Raw genomic sequence first — 13,727 nt, 5'->3', positions numbered from 1 at the left:
AAAGGATGAAAACACCCGAAACCAGAACACTTCTCCTCCTACAAGGGATCACAACTCCTCACCAGCAAGGGAACAAGACTGGATGGAGAATGAGTGTGATGAAATGACAGAACCAGCTTTCAGAAAATGGATAATAAGAAACTTCCATGAGCTAAAAGAACATGTTCTAACCCAATGCAAAGAAACTAAGAATCTTGAAAAAAGACTTGACAAAATGCTAACGAGAATGGACAACTTAGAGAGGAATATGAGTGAAGTGATGGAGCTGAAAAACACAACACGAGAACTTCGTGAAGCATGCACAAGTTTCAACAGCCGAATTGACCAAGCAGAAGAAAGGATATCAGAGGTCAAAGATCAACTCAATGAAATAAAACGAAAAGGGAAGATTAGAGAAAACAGGGTAAAAAGGAATGAACAGAGTCAACAAGAAATATGGGACTATGTGAAAAGACCTAATCTACATTTGATAGGTGTACCTGAATGTGACGAAGAGAATGCATCCAAGCTGGAAAATACTCTTCAGGATATTATCCAGGAAAACTTCCCCAACCTAGCAAAGCAGGCCAATATTCAAGTCCAGGAAATACAAAGAACACCACAAAGATATTCCTCAAGAAGAGCAACCCCAAGGCACATAATCATCAGATTCACCAGGGTTGAAATGAAGGAGAAAATACTAAGGGCAGCCAGAGAGAAAGGTCGGGTTACCCACAAAGGGAAGCCCATCAGACTCACGGCAGATCTCTCAGCAGAAACCCTACAAGCCAGAAGAGAGTAGGGGCCGATATTCAACATCCTTAAGGAAAAGAACTTTCAACCCAGAATTTCATATCCAGCCAAACTAAGCTTCATAAGTGAAGGAAAAATAAAATCCTTTGTGAACAAGCAAGTACTCAGAGATTTCATCACCACCAGACCAGCTTTACAAGAGCTCCTGAAGGAGGCACTACACATAGAAAAGAACAACCAGTACCAGCCACTCCAAAAACACACGAAATGTTAAAAAGCAGCAACACAATGAAGAATCTGCATCAACCAAAGGGCAAAAGAGCCAGCTAGCATCAAAATGGCAGGATCAAATTCAAACATAATAATATTAACCCTAAATGTAAACGGATTAAATGCATCAATCAAAAGACACAGACTGGCAAATTGGATAAAAAGCCAAAACCCATCAGTGTGCTGTATCCAGGAAATCCATCTCACATGCAAGGATACACAAAGGATCAAAATAAGGGGATGGAAGAAGATTTACCAAGCAAATGGAGAGCAAAAAAAAGCAGGAGTTGCAATTCTCATCTCTGATAAAATAGACTTTAAAGCAACAAAGATCAAAAGAGACAAAGAAAGACATTACATAATGGTAAAAGGATCGATGCAACAAGAAGAGCTAACGATCCTAAATATATATGCACCTAATACAGGAGCACCCAGATACATAAGGCAAGTACTTAAAGACTTACAAAGAGACTTAGACTCCCACACAATAATAATGGAGACTTCACCACATCATTGTCAATATTAGACAGATCAACGAGACAGAAAATTAACAAGGATATCCAGGACTTGAACTCAGACCTGGAACAAGCAAACCTAAGAGACATTCACAGAACTCTCCACCCCAAATCCACAGAATATACATTCTTCTCAGCACCACATCACACCTACTCTAAAATTGACCGCATAATTGGAAGTAAATCACTACTCAGCAAATGCAAAACAACGGAAACCATAACAAACAGTCTCTCAGACCACAGTGCAATCAAGTTAGAACTCAGAATTCAGAAACCAACCCAGAACCGCACAGCTTCATGGAAAATGAACAACTTTCTCCTGAATGTTGACTGGATAAACAATGAAATGAAGGCAGAAATAAAGATGTTCTTCAAAACCAAAGAGAACGAAGACACCACATACCAGAATCTCTGGGACACATTTAAAGCAGTCTCTAGAGGAAAATATATAGCAATAAGTGCCCACATGAGAAGAAAGGAGAGATCTAAAATTGACACCCTATCATCAAAATTGAAAGAGCTAGAGGAGCAAGATCAAAAAAACTCAAAACCTAGCAGAAGACAAGAAATAACTAAGATCAAAGCAGAATTGAAGGAGATAGAGACACGAAAAACCCTACAAAAAATCAATAAATCCAGGAGCTGGTTTTCTGAAAAGATCAACAAAATAGACAGACAACTAGCCAGATTAATAAAAAAGAAAAGAGAGAATAACCAAATAGATGCAATAAAAAATGACAAAGGGGATATCACCACAGATTCCACAGAAATTCAATCCATCATCAGAGATTATTACAAACAACTCTATGCACATAAACTAGAAAACCTGGAAGAAATGGATAAATTCCTGGACAGTTGCCTTCTCCCAAGCCTAAACCAGGAAGAAGTTGAAACCCTGAATAGACCAATAACAAGGTCTGAAGTCGAGGCAGCAATTAAGAGCCTGCCACCCAAAAAAAGCCCAGGTCCAGATGGGTTCACAGCTGAATTCTACCAGACATACAAAGAGAAACTGGTACCATTCCTACGGAAACTATTCCAAATAATCCAAAAAGAGGGAATCCTTCCCAAATCATTCTATGAGACCAACATCATCCTGATACCAAAACCTGGCAGAGACTCAACAAGAAAACTACAGGTCAATATCCATGATGAACATAGATGCAAAAATCTTCAATAAAATACTGGCAAGCCGATTACAACAGCACATCAAAAAGCTTATCCACCATGATCAAGTAGGATTCATCCCGGGGACGCAAGGCTGGTTCAATATACGCAAGTCTATAAATGTAATTCACCACATAAACAGAACCAAAAACAAAAACCCCATGATTATCTCAATTGATGCAGAGAAGGCCTTCAACAAAATTCAACAGCCCTTTATGCTAAAAACTCTCAATAAACTAGGTATCGATGGAACGTATCTCAAAATAATAAAAGCTATTTACGACAAATCAACGGCCAATATCATACTGAACGGGCAAAAACTGGAAGCATTCCCTTTGAAATCTGGCACTAGACAAGGATGCCCTCTCTCACCACTCCTATTCAATATAGTATTGGAAGTTCTAGCCAGAGCAATCAGGCAAGAAAAAGAAATAAAGAGTATTCAATTAGGAAAGGAGGAAGTCAAATTGTCTCTATTTGCAGATGACATGATTGTATATCTAGAAGACCCCATCATCTCAGCCCAAAATCTTCTGAAACTGATAAGCAACTTCAGTAAAGTCAGGATACAAAATCAATGTGCAAAAATCACAAGCATTCCTATACACCAATAACAGACTTAAAGAGAGACAAATCAAGAATGAACTGCCATTCACAATTGCTACAAAGAGAATAAAATACCTAGGAATCAACTAACAAGGAACGTAAAGGACCTCTTCAAGAAGAACTACAAACCACTGCTCAGCGAAATAAGAGAGGACACAAACAGATGGAGAAACATTCCATGTTCATGGTTAGGAAGAATTAATATCGTGAAAATGGCCATACTGCCCAAAGTAATTTACAGATTCAACGCTATCCCCATCAAGCTACCAATGACCTTCTTCATAGAACTGGAAAAAACCACCTTAAACTTCATATGGAACCAAAAGAGAGCCTGCATAACCAAGTCAATTCTTTTTTTTTTTTTTTTTGGAGACGGAGTTTCGCTCTTGATACCCAGGCTAGAGTGCAATGGCGCGATCTCGGCTCACCGCAACCTCCGCCTCCTGGGTTCAGGCAATTCTCCTGCCTCAGCCTCCTGAGTAGCTGGGATTACAGGCACGCACCACCGTGCCCAGCTAATTTTTTGTATTAGTAGAGACGGGGTTTCACCATGTTGACCAGGATGGTCTCGATCTCTTGACCTCGTGATCCACCCGCCTCGGCCTCCCAAAGTGCTGGGATTACAGGCTTGAGCCACCGCGCCAGGCCTAACCAAGTCAATTCTAAGCAAAAAGAACAAAGCGGGAGGCATCACACTACTGGACATCAAACTATACTCCAAGGCTACAGTAATCAAAACAGCATGGTACTGGTACCAAAACAGAGATCAGAACAGAGGCGTCGGAGGTGACACAATATAACTGCAACAATCCAATCTTTGACAAACCTGATAAAAACAAGCAATGGGGAAAGGATTCCCTGTTTAATAAGTGGTGTTGGGAAAACTGGCTAGCCATATGCAGAAAGCAGAAACTCGACCCCTTCCTGACACCTTACACTAAAATTGACTCCAGATGGATTAAAGACTTAAACATAAGACCTAACACCATAAAAACCCTAGAAGGAAACCTAGGCAAAACCATTCAGGACATAGGCGTAGGCAAGGGCTTTATGACCAAAACACCAAAAGCATTGGCAACAAAAGCCAAAATAGACAAATGGGACCTAATCAAACTCCACAGCTTCTGCACGGTGAAAGAAACAGTCAATAGAGTGAATCGGCAACCAACAGAATGGGAAAAAATTTTTGCAGCTTACCCATCTGACAAAGGGCTGATATCCAGAATTTACAACGAACTAAAACAGATTTACAAGAAAAAAACAACAAGCCTATTCAAAAATGGGCGAAGGATATGAATAGATACTTTACAAAAGAAGACATACATGAGGCCAGCAAGCATATGAAAAAATGCTCATCATCACTGGTCATTAGAGAAATGCAAATCAAAACTACATTGAGATTCCATCTCACACCAGTTAGAATGGCGATCATTAAAAAATCTGGAGACAACAGATGCTGGAGAGGTTGTGGAGAAATAGGAACACTTTTACACTGTTGGTGGGAGTGTAAACTAGTTCAACCATTGTGGAAGACAGTGTGGCGACTCCTCAAGGACCTAGAAATAGAAATTCCATTTGACCCAGCAACCCCATTACTGGGTATATATCCAAAGGATTATAAATTGTTCTACTATAAGGACACATGCACACGAATGTTCATTGCAGCACAGTTTACAATAGCAAAGACCTGGAACCAACCCAATGCCCATCGATGATAGACTGGACAGGAAAAATGTGGCACATATACACCATGGAATATTATGCAGCCATCAAAAACGATGAGTTCGCGTCCTTTGTAGGGACATGGATAAACCTGGAAACCATCATTCTCAGCAAACTGACACAAGAACACAAAATCAAACATCACACGTTCTCACTTATAGACGGGTATTCAACAATGGGAACACATGGACACAGGGAGGGGAGCACTATACACTGGGGTCTTTTGTTGGGGAGTGGGGGGGACAGCTGGGGGGGGCAGTTGGGGAGAGAGAGCATGGGGAGAAATGCCAAATATAGGTGAAGGGGAGGAAGGCAGCAAATCACACTGCCACGTATGCACCTATGCAACAATCTTGCATGTTTTTCACATGTACCCCAAAACCTAAAATGCAATAAAAAAAATAAATAAATAAATAGGACTAATTTTGAAAAAAAAAAAAAAGATATACGTAACACTTGTAATCGGTAAAAACATTTTTTTGTGCTTAAATCTAACTTGTCTTGATTTATTTACAATCTAAATAAAACCTCAACACTTTTGTTCATCAGTCTTTACAAGTCACTCAAGCAAGCAACAACAATGAGTAATTTAGAGATAAATTGATAAAACACAGAAGAAAAAATAATAATTTTTCTTCAAAATATCTTGCTAAGCTTACTTCGGTTGATTTTGTAAGACATAAGTTTATAAAGTTAACATGAAACCTTTCCTCAGAAGTTTTCACACTACCATTGTTCATATACATATATATATACTAATTCTGTTGGTGAAAATTCACAAAAGAACCTGACTGAAATATGCTTATATCACAATATATTAGAAAGATTTACTGAATTGACTTTTAAGATTGTAGACCCATGTTTAAAACAACGGCCTGAATAAGGTCTGTAGTTCAGTTAATACCGTATCAATACCAACTTGCCAGGTTTGCTAATGTTCTATAGTTATGTAAGATGATGTCATCAGAAAACACTGAGTGAAGGGTATATGTAAATTCTACTATTTTTGCAACTTATTTTGAGTCTGAAGTCATTTTTAACATTTTAAAAAAGGTTTTAAAAAGAATATCTGTAAAATGAATATACTACATTAATTGCACATCATTCATATAAACTCATTAAATTACTCCTCCTCAGGACTAATATTAAGAAATTTTGTTTACAATATTGGTAATATGTAGAACACAAGCAATGGAATCAGACACGCCAGGGTAAAAAAATCCAGCCTCAGGAATTTCTAGCTTTATGAACTTGGAACATCCCTCAGTTTTATATCCATAAAATGCAGATAATAATACCTAACTTATAGCATTGAAAGATTTAAATGAGATAATATATGTAAAATGCTTAGTAGAAGCCTGACGTATAACAAGCTTACATGATAAGAACCAAATAAATGGTAGCTAGTTAATGACTATGGATAGTTTTAATTAATAAAATTGAGTTCCTTTCAAAATAGCCTGTAGCTCAGACTCTGAATGAGGTTTTTAACACATTCTTATAAGAAAAATCCATTCGTATGGTTCCTGCCAAATTCCAGCTTGCTAACCTTTTAATTATAATTAAAGTTTCTTATTGATCCTTGTTAGAAATGCTTACTTCGCAAATCCTTTTGAGTATCAGAAAAGCACTTTAAATTCTACATGACCAAATCTGAATTCATAATCTTTTCCCCAAACCTAGGCCTTTTCTAGTGAATGACACCACTATCCAGCTACACAAACCGGAAACCAAGAGGGCATTTTATACTCAATGTGTCTTACAGATTTTATCTCCTGCCTCTAAATCTGCCCACTTCTCCATTGCTCCTGCAGCCCCTGACTAAAAGTTACACTGTCACTTGCTGAGTGTCCCTGGATCTACTTCAGACCTCTCCTACTGTCTACATTCTGCCTATAATATTTTTAGACATACAAGCATAATAATAAGTGCTACATCTATTCATACTACCCCCTTAAAAACCTACAACAGTTTCACAATGCTGTTAGGGCAAAAACTAAAATTCTTGATATTGCCAATATATGTGGCCCTGACACTTTACAACTCCTTGGAACACTGTCATAGTCAAACCTACTCCTCACATCAACCATCATGGTATTCTTTCAGAACCTCATGTTCTCCATTCTCCCTCCCACCACAGAATCACCTCTCCACACTCTGCTTCTCAATCACCTGTGCTGACTCCTCTATCAATATCTAAAAGGTTAGAGTGGCCCCAATCTGAATCCCATGCTGCAAATATCTCTTCTACCTATGTCTTCTTCAATAATGACATCACTCACTTCCAAGATGACTGCCTCCAAGCCCTAAATTTTCTTTTTGATATCTATTCTTGGTAGATATGCATCTAATTTTCTTCTTGATATCTACTCTTGGTGTCTCCAACTTCGCATGCTCCTGCTGCCTTCCATCCTGACAAACCTATTCCCCTCTCAGTCTTCTCATCTCAGTGCATGCTGCCACCATTCACCAGTGTGCTCCATCAAAACACCTGCAACACTCTTACCTCGCCTCGACATGCAGTCATCAGCATGATCAACTGTTCGCAGAGTCCCAGCTACATGATTTCTGGCCTCAGCTGGCCTCCTAACTGATACCCCAGCTCTACTCTTATTTCCATAAACTATCATCTACACAGCCAGAGAAGTTTGTTAAACAAAAATCAGATTCTACCATTCTCCTGCATAAAACCCTTCAGTGATTTCCCCTTTGACCTCTCATACCTGAACAAGGTCCTGTATGACTTGGCACTTGCCATATCAGACAATGCTGCTCTCTGCTCACTCTGCCCCAACTATAGTGACCTCCTTGATTCCCCCCAACCCCCACCCCAGGCCAGCTGGCTCCCTCTTATCCTTCAGGTCTCAGCTCAAATTTCTCCTCCCTAAATAGACTTTCCCTGTCTGTTCAATCTAAAATTGTACCCTTCACATTTTCTGCCCCAGCGAGTTTTGATCATACTACCCTATTGACTTCCTTACCAGCATATTTTATAATCAGCAACCATATCATTTATATTTCTGTATTTGTTTGGGTATTGTCTCTCTCTCTACTAAGATCTGAGCTCCCAGAGGGCAGCAATCTCTTCTAATTTGCAATGTCTTCTATATGTCTAGTGCTTACAGTCCAACCTGGCACATAGTAAATATTCCTCAGATATTTGAATGCTGTTTGCTCTGGGTAGAACACTGTTTCCACAGATATCCTACTTTGCTTAATTAATGCCCATTCTTCTTTCCATTGCACCTCTGAAACTGTGCTTCAGGGAAGCCTTCTCTAACTGCCCTAAATGCCTCAAGTTGACATATTCATGTTTTCAGAATCCTATATATAGCCCGCCCCTTCACAGAGTTTATCATATATGTAATATTACATTTACTATTTAATTAACGTCTGAGTGAGTTTTTACTTAAGATTAAATCTCCAGATCATAGCTCGATGTTTGACAAACACAAACATTTGTGAAATCATGTCAAATAATTTTGTTTTTTTTTTTTTGAGATAGAGTCTCACTCTTGTCACCCAGGCTGGAGTGCAGTGGAGTGCTCTTGGCTCAATGCAATCTCTGTCTCCCAGGTTCAAGTGATTCTCCTGCCTCAGCCTCCCAAGTAGCTGGAATTACAGATGTCCACCACCATGTCTGGCTAATTTTTGTATTTTTAGTAGAGATGGGGTTTCACCATGTTGGCCAGACCGGTCTCAAACTTTTGACCTCAGGTGGTCCACCCACCGGGCCTCCAAAGTGCTGGGATTACAGGTGTGAGCCACCACACCTAGCCCAAATAAATAATTTTAAATAACTATGAACATAATACCTACTCTACAAAGAAATTCTGTACATAGAGAAAAGCACACCAAAACATACCTATCAAGATATAAGATAGCTACCTATCATCTCACCAACAGGGATCTCTGCTGTGTTGTACGTCCTTCCAGACATTTCCCTATTACATATAATGCATACATATTTTTATTTAGTTATCTATAAAACTAGGCCTATATGTAATATTAATTCCTATGTGAATGTGAACCTCTGCTCTCTTTTGTCAACTTGGATTCATTATTTTTCATATTTGCCAATTTAACTTTTAAAAATGATATTCCATTACTGTTTTAATTAGTATTTACTTTAATTCTAGTAAAGAAAAATATTTTTTTCCATATGTTTAATAGCCAGATGTATGTCTTCTTTTATGGCTCACATATTCAAACCCTTTCAAATATGTTTCTGGTATATTCATATTTTTATTTTTATTCTTGACATATAAATGTTCTTCAGATATAAAAAATATTAGTCCTCCATCTCTACCATTGTATGTTGCAAACATTTTCTGGTTGATCATATGTCATTACATTTTGTAATTGACATGCAGAAATACTGACCTTGTTATATTGTCAAATCTATTATTTCTTGCTATGGCTATTGTTTTGCTTATTAAGATCACAGAAAGCTTTACTAGTTTAAATTACATGTTCACTTAAATTTTCTTCAAATTTTGTTTTTTAATTTAGAGTAAAACATAATTGTTTTAATATGTAATTAATATATTAATAATATAATAAACACCTATAATTTGGAGTAAAACATAAAGCGAGAATCTAATTTTATATTTTTCCAAAGCATTTAGTAATTATTCCAGCCTGTCTTCAACTGAATTCAAATGCTAATTTATTGAAATTCTAAAAATAATACATGATGTATTTATTTCTTGGTATTTTTTTTTTAGTTTTGGTGCCAATAACAGATTACTCATATTAGAGGTATACATTTTTAAAAAAAGAACTACTAATGTTTGGCTATTTTCAAGGGTTTATTGTTCCAAAGAATTTAATGAGTCAGATTCTAATGGATATATTTGATTTGTGATTCAAGTTGTATGAGATTTGACATCTTTAAAATAGAGAACCATCAAATTTTTGTTATGCATTACCATTTATTCTAAACTCCCTTTGTGCCTCTGAATAGTGTTTTATACTTTTGTTTTTATAGATTCTGTGATTTTTCTAAAGTTTACTTCTAGATATTTTCAGTTGAAATTTTAAACAAGATTTTACATTATAATTTCAAATTTTAATACTTGTATATTAAAAAGTTGTTGACTTCTGCATTTATTGAAGGCAACTGACAGTTTTTCAGATAATTCTCTAGTCTTATAGGACAAAATATAAATTATACAAACCACATAAAAAGATAGTTTGGATTATTTTCAATAATTAGATCTAATGTATTTTTCTTGCCTGAATACATTGGCTAAAACTTTAATAATAATATTTAATGATTGTTGTAATAAACGATAATTATTTAATATCAGTTTTTTTCATAAAATACAAAGCCATTTGAGAGGAATGCTATAGTGTTTATTTTGTATTATTATTTAAAGCAGTATTTCTCAACTAATGATTATACCATCAAAATAAATAGCATTAATTTAAAAGAAGTATCCTTGTAGTCTTTATTTACTTTTTATTCCAAGAATGTTTGCTGAATTTTATTAAATATATTTCCATTTTGTGTCAAATTGGTCACGTTCTTAACTTTTATATCCAGTATTAAGGTAAATTATATTAATGGATTATTTTATATCAAATTATCCTTGTTTACTTGAGTGAATCACGGTCAAACATAGCTTGCTTGTTAAACCACAAATAAAAAAGCAACAAAGCACAAAATCATAGCACGTGATTTTATGCTTTGTTGCTTTTTTATTTGTGATTTTTATATTCTGTTTGGACGCTGTCTCAATTTTCTTTGTTTTGAGTTGTTTTTAATAGCTATAAAGAAGTGTAAAGATTATTTTATGCCTGTTCCCTTAAATTAACTGGGAACAGATTATATAACATAGGAATTGTTTGATATTCAATCGATTGGAAGAACATGGTATAAATTTATGTAAGCCAAATGTATTTCCGGAGATAAATCTTTGATAAGTTTATAACTTTCACTATTCCTGGTTCTTTCTGTTTTATTCTTCTCTAGCCAATTATGATAATTATAAATTACCACTAAAAATTGCTTTTGATAAAGTATTTTTCTCAAAAATGTTAAAGTTACACTATATAGATTTACGTTTTTTATGTTATAACTTTAACCTATTCTGCACTTACATTTGAATCATCATTTCTCATTTTATATATTGTGGTTTTCTTGGTATGATTAAAGTTATTAGAGATTAAACCACTACTTCTTTTTGAAAATTTAATCTTACTAATTTTCTACTTTCTATCTCACCAATTTCTGCCTTTTTCTTGAATTGATTGAGTTAATTAAATTTATGGGTTATTTTGTTTCTAATTTCTCATATTGACAGTTATTCTTTGTTTAGAAGAATTTTCTTTGTTTAGAATCACTGTCCATATGAAAACTGTCAATAAGAAAAGTTTGCTTATTCAATCACAAAATCATTAAATGTGATGGTATATTTTATAATATCTCATATGCTATACTCTCATTGTTATTTCCCAGCTATTCTGTAAAGCTTTGATGTTTTCTTGGATATAAAAGTTATTTCGAAAATAATTTATTATATCTTTTTTCCTATAAGAAATTATTGTTGGTTTATACGTTATTTTAATCTCCATGTTTATTATATTTTGATCACATCTTATTAAAATTTATTAAGGTTTTAATTATGAATATATACTTTTTAGGGTCAAGGAGTAGTTTGATATATAACTTAAATGGCCTTTATTATATTATTTATGTTCTTCATATTATCTTTACCTTTTTTAACCTAATTAAAAGATTTGGAGCTGAAAGAATAAATAAATGTCTTGGATTCTGATTTTTGTTTCTGTCAATTTCACTTTGTATTTCCCAGAGATTTGCTTTATATCTCTACATTTGATTACCTGTTATACAACTTTTCTGACTGTTAGGGTCTCACTGAGATTGAAGTCTTTACTAATACACAGTATAAATATTTAACCAATTTGAAACCTTGATTTTGATTTTTACCTGTTGTGTTAATAATTTTGAGACTCTTTTATTTTGTTTTAAATGTCAATGATTTATTCTTATCCAATATTTAACCTTAAATTTCTCCTAGTTGGTTTTAAATTTTCCTCTGGTAACAAAAAAATGTTGTAATTATATTTTGACTTTTAACCCAATTTTTCTCTATAGTATCATTTTTAACGAATATTTTATTTTTATAACTGGCAAATTTATTCTTACTTTCTTATTTCTGTTTTTTTAAATATACTTTTTGTTGCTTTTATTCTTTACCGTTTCATTTTCTTCTTCTTTTTTATTTTACTATTTATTTTATGGTTTCTTTCATTTTTTTCCCCTCTGGTAATTTGGAAAGTATATGCTATTAAAAAATCTAATAAAACAAATTAAGTCATATTTACCCTCTATGGCTATAGTTCCAGATTTTTATCTGAGATTTTGAATGGTGAAGACATCTATGTCTCGTATTTGCTAAGCTATTATACACTGTTATTCAATCAAACATTAATCTAGGTGTTACTGTGAAAGTATTTTGTCGATGTGGTTAACACAGTCAGTTGAGTTTTAAAAAATTAGGCCACCCAATAATGTGGGTGGGCCTCATCAATCCATTGGAAGACCTTAAAAGCAAAACTGAGGTTTCCTTGGGGAAGAACAAATTCTGCCTTAAGACTGCAAACCAGTTTCTTCATACGTTGCAACGTGCTGGCCTGCTTACAGATTTTAAACTCTCCCACTCCCATAATTGTGTAAATATGTTCCTTGAAATACATCTCTTTATATATACACATATGCATATTAATATTTACTATGTCTATTGTATAATTTATATACATATAACAGGTAGGATACACACACACACACAAATATACATAACCAACTGATTTTGTATTTTTCATATAAACAGAACCCTAATACATTAACTTTTCAAACGTTCTGCCATTTCTTTTACAAGAACAATTACTAGAATTTGTTTTGTTTTAGGTGGGGAGCAGTGGCTCGTGTCTGTAATCACACCATTTTGGGAGGCCAAGGCAGGTAGATCACCTGAGGTCAGGAGTTCAAGACCAGCCTGACCAACATTGTGAAACCCCATCTCTATTAAAAATACAAAAATTAGCCAGGTATGATGGCATATGCCTGTAATCTCAGCTACTTGGGAGGCTGAGGCAGGAGAATTGCTTGAACCGACAAGGTGGAGGTTGCAGTGAGCCAAGATTGCACCATTGCACTCCAGCCTGGGCAATAGAGTGAGACTGTGTCTCAAAAAAATTGTTTTGTTTTAATAACCATAGTTACACTACCATATTTAAATTCTTTTAGTGCTTCATAGTTATTGATATTATTCTCAAATTTTATATCTGTTCTCAAATTTCAAATTTAGTTTGATTTTATTTGAACACTGAATTTTCTTCCATTTTTCACATGTACATCTTAGCAGTGTGTCCAATTCTTTGGTCACAACATTTTTCTTCCTTAAATATTTATAGATGTGGCACCACGATCTTCCCACATGTAATGGTGTGGAGGTGAATGCTAAGGCTAGAAAGCTTTATGTTCCTTGCCTTTACTTTTTTTCACTCTATTTTTCTTATACTATGAAGATGATATAATGAAGCAATCGCCATCCCTGATATTAATCTTTTCTAATAAAATGTATCTACTCCCATGTGTTCTATGTGTATTGCAGTTATAGTTTTCATTATTCTTTCTGTTGTAGTTATTTGGGTTCTTACTAAAAAGGACATATTACCCATAGATAG

The 13,727-nt window shown here is 35.0% G+C and overlaps 1 protein-coding gene across 1 annotated transcript in view; it reads right to left on the bottom strand.

The window, feature by feature from the left end:
• The window catches only part of PKHD1 (PKHD1 ciliary IPT domain containing fibrocystin/polyductin), a 499,554-nt gene that overhangs the window by 157,383 nt on the left and 328,444 nt on the right, over positions 1–13,727 (bottom strand). The gene's annotated exons all lie outside the window — the stretch shown is intronic.

The sequence above is a fragment of the Aotus nancymaae genome, unplaced genomic scaffold (assembly GCF_030222135.1).
Source record: "Aotus nancymaae isolate 86718 unplaced genomic scaffold, 86718_ANA_hifiasm-v0.15.2.pri h1tg000040l, whole genome shotgun sequence".
NCBI lineage: Eukaryota > Metazoa > Chordata > Mammalia > Primates > Aotidae > Aotus > Aotus nancymaae.
Note: the sequence above shows the minus strand (reverse complement) of the source record. Positions and strands in the feature narration are given on the sequence as shown.